Genomic DNA, 14,664 nt, shown 5'->3' with positions numbered 1-14,664 from the left:
ATCCTGTATGGGACTCTGCACTTCCTGGACTTGATTGACTATTTCCTTTCCCATGTCAGGGAAGTTTTTGACTATAATCATTTCAAATATTTTCTCAGACTCTTTTTCTTCTTCTTCTGGGACCCCTATAATTTGAATGTTGGTGTATTTAATGTTGTCCCAGAGGTCTCTGAGACTTTCCTCATTTCTTTTCATTCTTTTTTCTTTATTCTGTTCTGCTACAGTTATTTCTACCATTCTATCTTCCAGCTCACTTATCTGTTCTTCTGCCTCAGTTATTCTGCTATTGAATCCTCCTAATGTATTTTTCATTTCAGTTATTCTGTTGTTCATCACTGATTGTTTGCTCTAGTTATTCTAGGTCCTTGTTAAACATTTCTTGTATCATCTCAATCTGTGCCTCTATTCTATTTCTGAGATCTTGGATAATCTTTATTATCATTATTCTGAGCTCTTTTTTCAGGTAGATTGCCTCTTTCCTCTTCATTTATTTGGTCTTGTAGGTTTTTATCTTGCTCCTTCATCTGCAACATATTTCTCTGTCATCTCATTTTTCTAACCTATTGTGTTTATGCAGGCTACAGGATCATAGTCCCTCTTGCTTCTGTTGTCTGCCCTGTGGTGGCTGAGGTTGGTCCAGGGGCTTGTGTAGGCTTCCTGGTGGGAGAGACTGGTGCCTGTGCTCTGGTGGGTGGAGCTGAGTCTTTTCCCTCTGATGGGCAGGGTCACAACAGGTAGTCTGTCATGAGGTGTCTGTGAGCTTAGTATGACTTTAGACAGCCTGTCGATAAATGGGGCTGTGTTCCTGTCTTGCTGGTTGTTTGGTATGAGGTGTCTATCACTGGAGCCTGGAAGCAGTTAGGTGGAGCCAGGTCTTGGTGTCCAGAAAGATACCTCTAGGAGAGTGCATGCTGATTAATATTCATGGGCCTGGGAATTTTCTGGCAGTCCAGCATCCTGGACTCAGGGCTCCTACCCCAGAGGCCGAGGGGTAGGGCCAGAATTTGAACTCAGGTTTGTGTGAGTCTCCAAACCCAGGTAAACAGTACAATCCTATGGCCTGATTTCCTTTCAATCAACTCTTTTGCCCACACTTAAGGCTTTTATACTGAATACAAAGAGAAGTGGACCTGGGGAAATTTTATATATATATATATATATAAAAATTATAGGTAATTGTTTATTTTCAAATGACGTTCTAATGCTTTTGGGGATAAGCTCTAGCCTCTCAAACTTTAGCATACCAAAAAATCACTGGGGGATATTCTTAAATGTCAGATTCTAATTTGGTAGGTCTGAGGAAGGGTCTGAGATTCTGTATTTATAAACATCCACCGGGGGTGATGCCACTACTGGTGTGAGAACCACACGTGAAGTAGCAAGGCCTTAGCCTACTCTATTCTAACCTCTTTTTCCTATCCTTGTGATATTATAATGTGGAAATTCTTCATATCTTCCTTCTGGGCTGTAATAGACATGTTTTATCGATGTATTTTCTCTAATCCTAAAAGAAACTAGGTTGGGAATCATGAAAATCAGGCATCAGGGCTAAAGAATGGAGGAAGGAAACAACACCCTCCCTGCAAACCTTCCTTCTTCTCATACTCTACTATAAAAAATCAGTCTTGTCTTTTCTATTTCCTTTGTTTTGATTTTTCAGAAAGCGTGTGTGTATGTGTGTTTGTGTATGCATGCACATTAATGGGTACTGATTCTGAGTGTACAAAGTCTAAACCATAGTTACCAGATTCCACCAGCTTCCATTCCTCAAAACTAGTAGGGAGTAGCAGAGACTGGGTATTCTAGATGCCTTGCTATTGGTGGTGTGAGCCAGGTCAATCAGATAAGTGTGAGCAACTAAATCTTTATCATGTTTAATTCTGCCCTCCACATGAATATACTGGCTGTAGGCATATGTCACGTTTTCTTAGCCAGCAAGTTGTGTGTGTGTGTGTGTGTGTGTGTGTGTCTGTGTGTGTGTGTGTGTTGGGGGCAGATAGTGGGTGAGAAGGCAAGGCACAAAGATATGGCAATAAACTTTTAGGTATAGACACGGCATGGAAGTAGAGGGCTGTGATCCTGGTAAACCTGGCCTTTGTTACCTCTTAATTTTTTTGGAAAGATCTCCAAAGGGCTTTAGGAAATATATTCAATACTAGCAGGCAGTCCTGAGTTCTGGTTTTGGTTGTGTCACTAGCTAGTTCTCTGATTTGGGGAAGTCATTTCTACTCTCTGGGCCTCAAATTCTTTATAGGAGAAATGAGGGGATTGGACCCTGCCAAGATCACTGTTTATTTCCCACCATCAGCTCGCTCTTTGCCTTTGCTAAGGCAAAAAGCTGGGGCGATTTCATGGGCTACTAGCATCAACTCCACAGTGAATGATGGACAACCAAACCTAGGGAGCTTGCAAAGTTCCCTGACCAAGTGAACTACAATTTTTGCTTTGCCCCACCAGCTTTTATTATCATTAGTTTTTGAAATCATCTATTTTTGCTCAAGTAAGTATGGTGTACATGTGTGTTTATGAAATCATAGCTGAGTCATTTAGGATTCATCCCTTGCTATTGGGAGGGGTTGGCTGGTCTCACTGGACAAAGGGTTTGAGAGACCCGTCAGCAGAAGGACTGCTATGAGAGTTTAGAAAGGATGATACTATGGAAATCTCAGCCACTAATTTCTGGACTCAGTGGCTAGCCTCAGCTTAGCCTTGGTCTGGGGCTGATTAGCTACAGCTTCGGCCTAGGATTAGGCATCATTTCTGTCTGCAGGCTGCAAACTTTGTCACATCCCTCCCTAAAAACCTGGAAACTAACCAGGGCAGATTAGGTTGGTGGCATCTCAAGGCACAGGGCACTTTGGGGAGAAAGGTCCTGTCCCTCATATTTCCCACCAGCTCCCAGAAAGCTTCTGAATGGTTTTATGTACTTAGCTGAAAACAAGAAGCCTTGGCAGAAGTAAAGCAGATAGAAATGTTTTGGTCCCTCTGTTTCAGTGATGGAGCCATGGTCAAAGACAACGTAAAATATTTGGAAGCAGACTGGAGGGCAATAGCATGATATGTTTGAAATTATCCATTCAATAATTAAGCACCTGAATGGCTCATAGATTGGAATTTAAAATGCTAAGGAGTGGAATGAGACGGTAAAAGTGTAAATTTACTCCAGGGCTCCCGTTCTCGGGTTCTATGTAATTCTGTTTTACACAGTGTTTACAAGGTAAACCACAGGCTAGGCAATGTTAGGGTGCTTTACTTCCTAAGCAGTTTTTTGGACTAATCCCATCCCCCACCAAAGCAAAAGAAAGCAAACATCTGGATGGTTTTCTTTCCGTGTTTCAAAACATCTTTGGGTTCTGTCGTATCCTTTTCCTCTTCATCCCCACTGCATCTGTCATTTTCTGGCCTGACCTTCTCTAAGCATTGTGGTTCTGTGTGTCATTCTGGTTCTGGTTGTTAATTCTAGAAAGAATAGAATTGTAGGAATATAGTTCTCAATGCTGGTAGAAGTGGCAAATGTTATCTGGTCCAGGTCTCTATATTGGCGTATACACTATAGCCAGGTGAATGTCTGTCAACACAGCTGAAGACTGCCTGATTCTGGATCCCCGCGCTTTCCACCTCCTTATGCCCTGAGGAACCATGGATCAGGATCCACTGCAGCAGCCAGATTTTCAACCAAGAAAGACCCACACCTTCGGTGTCATCCCTGTTGACACTTTCAGCTCTTTTCCTAGTAGGAAGCTGCTGATTCTTTTCTACCTGTCTGCAACCTGGTCTTTGCTATTTATGGGAAAGTGTAATTTTAACCTAAGAAGATATTTGCTTATGATGGCCTAAAAAAGTAACAGAATGGGCACCTTTTCAGATCCTACTTGAGTAATCCTTGTTCTGTTCTCTCTCTCAGCAGTGAGCATTAGAACAAATTGCCTGATGCAACATAAACAGTTCCACTTAATGCAAAATCTGTTTCTCTCATTTGCTGAGTTGGAAAGAGGCAATTCATTGTATTCCGGTAACATAATAATAAATAGAAAGTTTAACAGAAGAGCCTGGGTGCTTTGGAAGCACAAATTCAAATACTCCCCCCTCGGCTACAGCAGCACAGAGCCCAGATTGTATGGGGTTGATCTGAGTCCTTGAAAAAATACACACATACCATATGTATTACAACTTTATGAAAGCAGCGCCACACACACTCTATCTATCTATTTATCTATCTATGCCAAAACTTCGTGAAAACAGCATCTTCCAGGAACCAAACAGATTTCATGTGGCATTCAGATTTTCCTTCAACCTTGCAAATAGAGAAACCTTGTGGGTTTTCTTTATCCTAGGCTAAACATTTGCTTTGAGACCAACTTGGTACTGTGTGAATGCATTTCCATGTCTTTGACTTAGAATAAGCAAATGTTAAAGACTGGGTGAAAGGTACCATTTAACATCATTTATATCACAGCTTTTTAAGAGTCTATAGGAAAGGAAACATGATATAATACCAAACACCAACATCTGTAAAACACCAAAAAAAAAAAAAAACCAAACAAAACAAAAACAAAACAAACCCTGAGACTGACAATAGACAAGGACAAATTCTAATATGTAAACTTTACATATTTGCTAAATGCCATGAAAATAAATGTATAGAAATAGACAAGTGGATCTGGGTGCCATGTCAGTGGAGTAAATACTTCTCATTTGAAGCCAGGGCTGACACACACAGTCTTTAAGGAGAGCATTATTGATCAGCCTGTCTCTTGTACTCATATGATAAACTCAGGTAAAGTTCAGTGATCCTGTCTTCCCAACTGGTTTCCTAGCTCCAGGTTTTTTACAAGGGAGTAATAACCTTGGTAGCCATCACCAACCACATACTTGGTTATGGCCAGAAGACCCTAGGTTGGCAAAGGGGAGAAAGCCCTTCTCCCAGTTTCATTCTTAGAGACCATGGAGAAAGATCAGGATCTGTGAATACAGCTCAGTACGTTTGTGTGTGTTGGAGAGGGGGACCATCATGACTGTTTGTCCAAGTCAGTGTGTGTTTGGGGGGAGGGGTGTCTACTTTGAGCAGAGATCTGACTGATGTCTCCCCATTTGCATTTCCTGATTCCTTTAAGGAGCCAGGAAAATGAATCTGGCCATTTCGTAAGTAAGTTTGATGGATACAAAACGGAAAGAAGGTGAATGGGGGCTCTGATTCCTGAGCCCTCATGAGCTCACCCCTGGCTTTCCACATCTTAAAGTGGTTTTTGGCAAAAGGGCCAGTGTCTTTATTCCATTCCTGTCTCTCGGGTCGATACTGATCTCAGATCACTGTCCGGGGTAGAGACAAGCTGATTTAGAGGAACATCCCAAATAAAAACAACGTTTTTGGTCACTGCCAAGAGCCACCTTGTCCTAACACCTCTAGAGTCCCACCATATCTTTCTCCCTGTGTCCGAAAACAATCTGTTGCTGGCTTCGCTCTGCCCCCCACCACCCCAGCCCACAGCCAGCTAGCACCTCCCAGCCCTCAGCATCCCTGCACCTTCATTCAATCCCGCACCTCGCTGCCTTTTGGCAGCGCTCCGGCAGCAAAGCCATAAGGCTCTGGGCTGCCTGTTGACTTACCCCAGGCCAAGTGGTTTGTTCAGATCCGCGTTGTCTGGAGTCTGGAAGCCAAGGAGCTCGGTGCGGCTACCTTTACCGGTTCTCCCACGGCGCGCCAACAGCAGCCGCCTGGGACAGCCCAGCCCGGCCTCGAGGCTGCCTGGCGGGTGGGCGGATGAGCACAGGGAAAGGGGCGGGGTGTGTCGAGGCGCGTAAGTGCCCGCTCCTAGCGTGGTTTCTCCCTTCGCTTTTTAGTCATTCCCAAACTTCCCAGTGGCTGGCCATCTCTGCTCACCTTTAGCCTTCGTCAGCCTCCCCGAAACTCTTTGCTCTACCCGTGCCCCTGCCTTGTCCCCGCTCGCTTCTCCCGGCTCGCTGACCCAACCTGGGTGCCTTCAAACACACGCACCCCTTTCACGCATTACCGCACAGTAAGAGCACGGGAAGAAACTGACACGGGAAACTGACAGAGGTAGCTGACGCGGGAGTATGAAGGAGACAGAGAAGACATAGGGAGAGACAGAGACCAGCATTCGCACTCTGACATGCACAAACGCATACTCCTGCGCCAGCTGCTAGGTAGTGGCTGGCGGGAACCCCGGTCACCCTTCCGAATCTTTCTAGACCAGATAGAGGTTTCTGTCCCCTTCTGCTGCCGCTTCTGAAAAATGCTATACAACGAAGGGGGAGAGAGAGAAGCAAAGAGGGGTGGGGAGGTAAAATCGAGGAGGCGCGCTCCTGTTCTCCTCCCCACCCCAGCTCCAAAAATGTCCAACCCTGAGCTCTTCCTTTTCCCTTCTATCTGCTCCTGGCTTTCCTCTGCTTCTTTTCTCTTTTTCCTCTCCTTTGGGTGGCTGCAAGCTGGAAGAACCAGTCGCGATTGGGGGCGGGGGTGTGGGGTGGGGTGGGGGAGACTGCCGCTGTCGGTGAAAGCACCTCTCACCTCCCCCAGTCCGGACCTGGAGCCTCACACAGTCTGAGCTCAAGGCAGGGGCGGGCGGGGCGGGGCGGGGGAAGCGGGCAGGGGGAAGGGAAGGAGGGAGAGGGAGGATGGGGCAGCCTGCAGGGGCAGCAGCTCCTGCTTCTCTGCAACTCGGTAGCCAGGGGTGGAAGGAAGCCGCAGCCGAAACCCCAAGGCAGCCCCGGCGCTGCCCTGTCCCACCGTCTCATCTCTCCCCCCTCGGTACGGAATTTTCTGTTTCCTTCGTTTGCTCTTCGCCGGGCCTCCCCCTCCCCTGGGTGGTGGCAGAGTCTGGGTGGCTGAGCGTGGTGGTTTCGGGTAGAGGGAACTGGACTGGAGCACCTCAGAGCGCCTGACTGGCAGAGTCTCTCTTTGCCCCCTTGTCCTGAGTGCCCCTTCTTTGGACTGACCCCCAACCCCTACCCCGCTCAACCTGGGCTCTGAACCGGCAGGCGGTGGCGGGGCTGCGCGGGCAGCCACGGGTCATACCGGAGGAAGGGGAGGTGAGCGAGGGAGAACGCGGGCGAGCACCGGTGGAGAGGAGGACCCTGAGTGGCCAGGAGCTGACCTGGGGGTCTTCTATCCCTGACGGGTCTAGTGTAACCCAGTGCAGGCAGCCTGGCAGCACAGCCCAGTTCTCACACCCTTGCCCCTCTCACCCATAGGTTAGAGTCGGTCTTCCCAGCGCCAACCTAGGTTGAAGGGGAGAGGGGATGGTTAGTGGTATTGTAGCATGAGAGAGTTAAGTTGCTTAGTGGTGGCAGCGGTTTCTCTGTGTGTGTATGTGTGTGGAGGGGAGGGTGTTACTGGACACTCGGACCACTCTTTGATCTTTGCACTTTTGGGTCATGTGAGACACCTTTCCACCCCTACCACTCTGGTGCCCAGAAAGACTAGCGGCCCTCTTGGATCTTCCTGAAAGGGCAGAAATGGCCCTGCCCCCACCACAAGCCTGAGACTTACACCTGTAACCTGCGGGCGCTTAGGTCCGCTAGCTGGCAGCATCTCCTGGTTTGGCCCGCACAACCCCACAGCTCGGCTTTGTCTTTTATCTCCCTCTCTACCTCTCTCCAGAAAGGTGGGTGCCTGGGTTCTGCCTTTCCAGTCGCTGGGCTGATACCTGAAACCCCTTTCCCTGTCCATTTCCTGAACAACCTAGATCTCAGAGAAAGCTCCCCTGTGCTTTTCGCTGTCGCCTTAAACCCCTAAGCACACACTGCAAGCTTGAGTAGAGCTCCAGAAAGAACAGTCTGCCTTGCCTAAATGGCTGAATGTTCCCATTGCTGTGCTGGTGAACTGGCATATTTACGTTGAGAGGGAGCCCTAGCAACTCTCCTAGGTTACCCAGAGAAAGTCCCTTGGGGCACAGAGCAAGACAAGTTTTTACATTGTCATCGGTTCCCTTAGCCTCCAGGTGGCCCAGTATTCTGGAGAATATTAAGCTTTTGTGTGGGAGTGAGGCAATAGATAAATGTATTGCTTTGGGGGATGAAGAGTTTGTGTTCCTGTGAATAGGAAGGGGGAAGGTAAGGATGTGGGGTGGAGCCACCCTTTACATACTCTTTCAACAACTTCAAGTGTTTCTGAAGATTGGCCTATGATGTAGATTTTTTTTTTTTTAAATCACTCAATTCTGGAACTCTGCTGCTTTTCTCCCATTCAAAGGCATTTTTGCTGTGGCCAGCCACCTAGAATATACAGCCTTCCAAACAAAAGAGGTCTATTTTGTGATTAAGCTGATCCTTCCTTTGTCAGGAAGCAAGGAGGAAATGAGGCTCTGAACAAGACTTTGGGGCATCTTCCTTTCTCAGACCAAACTACTATTCAGTTGAGGCTTCTACTTCAAGCCTAGGGTACAATAAGGAGCAGTGTCCAGGGAGAAGGAAAGAAAGTTCCATTCTTGTGAGCTGTCTCCTTCAAAGGCCCTATATATACAGTGCAATCATCTTTAACATAGGGGGATTCTGGGTGGTGTTGAATTTGGGGGCTTTCCCAGTACATGGTAGATAAGACTCATTTTTTTTCTACCTGTTCCTGCCCTACCCTGTTAACCTCTTTAAGAGCTTGAGGATATACAAAGGAAAACCCTTTCCAAAGTTAAAAGCACCATGCAAAAGTCAGGCGTTACTATACCAGGACAAACCTGCTAATGGGTCTCCTAGTGCAATTAAGAAGCTGACCTGGGTAGGAGCCTAAGCTTATCTAGGTTGCGTGTTAGACTTGGGGGCTGGGGGAACTCATCTTCTCTGGGGATATGGAGAAATTCAGGTTTTCTACTTTGTGGCTTGAAAATATATATTTATTTGAACTCTCCCAGGGTAGATTGCAACCAGAGGCCACATCTGCAAGAGTGGTTCAAAGCAAAAAATGGAAGTGACTGTGGATAATTTAAGCCCAGATCTATCTGGCTTCTAGGCAACCTTTATTCACATGGCTGGGCCTATCCAAGCACCATCCAGACTGTTAAAGTGCATTGAGACAGAAATATTCAAGGGCCCTCTCTCTTCTCTGCTCTTCTTATAGCCTTGACGAGAGTAGTAAGTGGGATATGTAGACTGAAGTGGAGTGTAATAGGCACAGAGAGACTGATACAAGAAACCTACAGAGTAAAGGCATTTTGTTCTTCCGATTAAGCTGAATTTTTCAATCTGGGCACTATTGACATTTTGAGCCAGATGATTCCTTATTGTGGGAGGCTGCCCTGTGCATTGTCTGATGTTTAACAGTATCCCTGGCCTCTATTCACCAAATGCCAGTAATACCCCATGATACAGATCTCAAGGTCATGTGCCCATTGCACAGTGAGGTCAAACAAACGCAGTATCCTGGTTTGGAGCAGAAAAAAGGTGCCTGAAGTTACCTTCCTGCACCTGGGTGTGGACCTTGTTTACTGCAGAAGAACTCAAAGATATAGTTACATATTCCTTCAGGAGAAACCAGGAGCCTGCTCCAAGGCTATGCTATAGTTTCTTGATAGTTCCTCCTTTGTTTCTGCATCCTTCCCTGGTTAGCAACTGTTTGAATCTGCCCTGTGGAAATCAGGAAGTTCTCCAAGGCTGAATGAAGACTGTTTTTCCAAACAAGAAACTGAGGGTGTAGCGGTATGGGTGGGGGGATGGCAGGGGAGGTGGTGTTCAAAGGAAGGATTTGTACCTGGGAGGGCTCCACAGCATCCTGCTCAGTTTCACTATCTTGTGATAACCCAAAATGCCAGACTTTGCTAAATATCCCCTATGCAAAATCATCCTCCCTATGGTGAACCACTGCCATTTAATGTAGTATCCCATTTGAAAGATTGGATTTTGCCTTCATTTTATCCACATGGGCTTGTCCAGATCTTGTATGGAACAAATGGAATCTCAAAAAATATGAAATATTTTGTGAGGAAACAATGGGAAAAGGAGTCTTCATGAATTAACAGATTTTGACAAATGATTGAATTCATTCTTATAAGCATTTCTACCTCCCCATCACCATCTAACTTTTGTTGAGCACTCACTGTGAGTGTGCGTGCTAAGCTGCTTCAGTTGTGTCTGACTCTTTGTGACCCTATGGACTGTAGCCCTCTAGGCACCTCTGTCCATGGGATTTTCCAGGCAAGAATACTGGAGTGGGTTGCCATTCCCTTATCCAGGGGATCTTCCTGACCCAGGGATTGAGCCCAGATCTCTCACATCTGCATTGGCAGGCAGATTCTTGACCACTAGTGTTACCTGGGAAGCCCTACTCTCTAAGAGTAGGGTGTTGATTATAGTAAAGATCTATAAAGCCTAATCCCAGCTTTCAATACTCTTAGAAACTGTTGACTATTTCATCCCCTAAGGGAAAGGGTTACAGATTTTCATGGAAAGGTAGTTTCAGAATTGAATCCAACCTGACCTTCTACCTCTTATTTCACTTTTGTCCCCAAACAAAGACTTATTCTTTAAGTCTCTGCCTTAGGGAGATTGCTCTTTGTCTTGCTAATTACCATAATTCTCTGTTGAATTTTTTTTGTGACTTACCTATTTAAGACACTCAAACTATAACAGTGTGTTCAGCATTGACATGACCACATCACAAAGGCTTTAGCAAATTGAGCAGTTTGAAGGCAGGTTATTATTTCCTGTTGACTGAAAAAAAAAATGCAGAACCTAAAAGTTTAGAATTATGTTTTATTTGGCAGACTTTCTGAGGGCTTAAGGCTGGAAGGCAACCTCTCAGATAGCCCTGAGGAAGTGCTCCAAAGAGGTAAGGGAGGAGCCAGGATATATGGGGGTGTTTGTAACAAAGACCAGGTAGTTGGAACATCAAAATATTGCCACTGTTAATTTCAGAAAACCAAATATCTCTAGTTAATGAATTTAGCGGCTTTTCTATATTTGGGAAGATACATGACTCTGGGTTCATTGAAATCATTCTTTTGATATGCACCTTAGCTATTTAGGGCCAGTATCCTGTTCCTTCCCATCCTGAGCGCCCCCTCCCTATCCTGAGCACACCCCCCCACCCCTACCCTCCCCACCCGGCCTCCTTTGGCTCCATCCTAAGTTACCTCGGGGCTAACCTTTGGGGCTGTGGTAGTGGCTGATGGCTTAATGGCCTCAGCATTCTTTGTTTGCTGATTTGGCAGGCCACAGTTTTCATTCACAGAACGAAGGAAAGGACTTCTAGTCACTAGCATGTTAGAGAAATACTCAACAATGGAAATGGAAAGGAAGAAGAGATGTTTCTTAAAATACAGTGGAGTGTTGAAAAAATGTCTTGGTGTGATTGTGGGTTTTAACACTCAGCAGTATCTCTGCCTCAGGAAGTCAAACAATGCTGATGTGAATTGTGGAGTCTAAATCAGGGATATTGCAAAAGAAAATGCAGGAGGAAGTGTGGAATATTCCTTCAAAAAACAGCTGAGTAAGCGCCTGCCTTGAAAATAAGTTACCAGTGAGCCAGACTTACATCAGCGTCACTTTGAATAACTCCTAACCCAGCACCATGCATACATATAGAGTAACATGCCACTTGTCAAGTCCAGTGCAGGGACCAACCATCAGTATATTCAAACTTTGTGTATTCATAAATTTTGATTCTCTTGTCAAGACTAATTACTCATTTAAATAAAAGTTTGTATGAATTGGGACTGTGAGTGGCTCTCAGTAACTGAAAACATGTTTCACATTTCAAAAGTATGTTTAGATTTTTATGTAGCAAAAGGATCCCTGTAATCAAGGCATAAGGTCTTAAATAGCAATTAATCTTAATAAAATAACTAATCACATCATGGATTAGTTAAGGACTTTGCTGTGCTTACCACTAATAAGAATACAAAGGGGACTGACCCTGGGCAAATTTATTAAGGGCAATTTCAGAATCACAGATTAGAAAACATTGGGCTAGTGAGAAGGGCCTCGCTTGAGATTCCATGATAGCGACAGAGACAAGTCTGTGACTGACTGTGTGGTCTTAGGAAGGGTAGGTTTAGTTTTTATTCTGTCTGCTCCATCCTCAGTTTATTAAAATCTGCCCTTGTGAAGTGATGTGATCTTCCCTAATCCAAATACCAGTGTGTTTTCTCTCCCAGGAATAGTTCTGTCTTCAGCCTGTTTTTCCAGTTGTGAACCAAAGACTCTTATCTCCTTAGTAAAGAGAGTTCAAGCATGAGGAGGCAGGTATTTCTTTGTGATAAAGACTTACTAAGCCCACCAAATCACCCCACTTACAGATCAGGCCTTGTGAATCTATGAATGCTGTTTGTTTTTCCTGCCTATTCAAGAATGGCCTTTTTTTTTTTTTTTTTTTTTTCAGGGGAGTGCGCTTAGTCGCTAAGTTGTGTCTGACTCTTTGCGACCCCATGGACTGTAGCCCAACAGGCTCCTCTGTCTGTGGGATTTCCCAGGCAAGAATGCTGGAGTGGGTTGCCATGCCCTCCTTCAGGGGATCTTCCCAGCTCAGGGATCAAACCCAGGTCTCCTGCATTGCAGGCAGATTCTTTACTGTCTGAGCCATCAGGGAAGCCTCAATTTCAGGGAGGGCTTTGTATAAAAATAAAATTTTAATTTGAGTATTTTTTCTCTAGAGGGTTTGTTGGTGTGAAGGAATGTCTTGTGAACTGTGCTTTATTTTTGATCAGTGACACAGGTCCTTATGGATAGAATAATGAGGGGCTAGCTATGCAAGCTTCTTGGAGAATGGGTTATGCTACAGAGTGTAGACTTTGGAGTCAGACCTGAGTTTGAATTACAGCTCCATGTAGTATTAGTTATGAAAATTTGTTACATGGACCTTGGTTTGCTGATCTATGAAATAGCGATAATGACCCATGTTGTTGTTTAGTGGCTTTAATTGAATAATACATAAGCTTAGCCTTAGCACAGAGCCTAACATGTGGCAGTAGCTCAAACAATTGCTAATTTCCTTTCTTTTCCCTTCTACTTTCTTGTATTGGGGTGACACATATAACATAAAATTGACCATCTTAAATTTTCTGCCATTAAATTGGGGATGAATTTAGGAGGGATACAAAATTCAGTCCATATCAACTACATTTTGTTTTATCTATTCATCAAGTGATGGACATTTAGTTGTTTCTACCTTTTGACTATTTTCAGTAATGCTGCTCTGAACTTTCATGTACAGATATTTGTTTGGATACCTGTATTCAATTATTTTTGGTACATACATATCTAGGAGTGGAATTGCTGGGTCATATGGTAATTCTATGTTTAACTGTTTGAGAAACAACTAAATTGTTTTCCACAGTGGTTGCACCATTTTACATTCCTACCAATAGTGTACAAAGGTTCCAATTTCTCTACATCCTTGTCAACACTTGTTCTTTTTTTTTTTTTTTTATTACAGGCATCCTAGTGGGTGTGAAGTAGTATTTTATTTAGATTTTTATTTGAGTTTCCATAATGATTAGTGATGATGAACATCTTTGTATGTGCTTGTCAGCCAATGTATATATCTTAATTAATGTAATGTATGTCTTTTTTGGAGAAATGCCTACTTATCCTTCAGCCATTTTTAAATTGAGTCAGTTTCCTGTTATTTGTTGAGTTGTAAGGTTTCTTTACATATTCTAGATACTAGACCCTTATGAAATATATGATTTGCAAATATTTTATCTCATTCCATAGTTTGTCTTTTTACTTTCTTGGTAGTATTCTCTGATATACAAAATGTTTTAATTTTGACTGAGTCTGGTTTATCTATTTTTGTGTTGTTGCTTGTGTTTTAGGTGTCGTATTTAAGAAACTATCAATCACATAGTTTAAGGTCATGAAGATTGCCCCCATAGTATCTTCTAGACAATTTATGGTTTTAGCTCTATGTTTAGGTCTTTGATTTATTTTGAGTTAATTTTTGTTTATTATGTGAGATACGGGTCCAATTTCATTTTTTGCATATGAATATCTAGTTGATCCAGCACCATTTGTTGAAGAGACTGTTCTTTCTCCATGGGATGGTCTTGGCACCCTGTCAAAAATCAATTTGCCCTAGAGGTATGGTTTTATTTCTGGACCCTCAATTCTATTCCACTGGTATAATTTATCTATGTGCCAGTATCACATTTTTTGATTACGGTAGCTTTGTATTTAGTTTTCATATAGCAAAGTATGAGGCTTCTAACATTGTTCTTTTTCATGATTAATTTGGCTATTCAGGGTCCACCAATTCCATATAAATTTCATTTCCATTTTTTCAAAATGGGCTAGTATTTCCATTTCTTAGAAAAAGGCCTTTAGGATTTTGATAATTGATTATATTGAATCTGTAAATCACTTTGGGGAGTATTTCCATCTTAATAATATTATCTTCCAATCTATGACACATGGTGTTTTTCTTTTCATTGAGTTTTTTTTTTTTTTTTTTTTTTTGGTTCCCTTCAGCAGTATTTTGTAGTTTTTGGTGTGTAAATCTTATACTTTGATTAAATTTATTTCAATGTATTTTAATCTTTTTGATGCTGTTGAAAATTAAATTGTTTTCTTAATTTTATTTTTGCATTACTCATTCTAATCTATAGAAATGTGAATGATTCTGCATATTGATATTGTATAACATGCAACTTGTCAAATTCATCCATTGACCCTGATGGCTGTTTTGTGTATTCTTTAGCATTTTTTCTGTATATAAGA

At 43.5% G+C, this 14,664-nt stretch overlaps 1 protein-coding gene across 1 annotated transcript in view; it reads right to left on the bottom strand.

Moving 5' to 3' along the window:
• TRPC5 (transient receptor potential cation channel subfamily C member 5) overlaps positions 1–5,742 on the bottom strand; it is a 338,386-nt gene extending 332,644 nt beyond the window's left edge. Inside the window, exon 1 of the mRNA XM_086388018.1 lies at positions 5,608–5,742. The gene's annotated coding sequence lies outside the window, so the exon portion shown is untranslated. The remainder of the gene's footprint in view (positions 1–5,607) is intronic.
• Between the last annotated feature and the right edge of the window lie 8,922 nt (positions 5,743–14,664).

This window comes from Bos grunniens, chromosome X (genome assembly GCF_055505025.1).
Source record: "Bos grunniens cultivar Pamir isolate PY7600 chromosome X, Bosgru_T2T1.0, whole genome shotgun sequence".
Taxonomy (NCBI): Eukaryota; Metazoa; Chordata; class Mammalia; order Artiodactyla; family Bovidae; genus Bos; species Bos grunniens.
The sequence above is the reverse complement of the archived record's forward strand: the minus strand, read 5'-3'. Positions and strand labels throughout refer to the sequence as shown.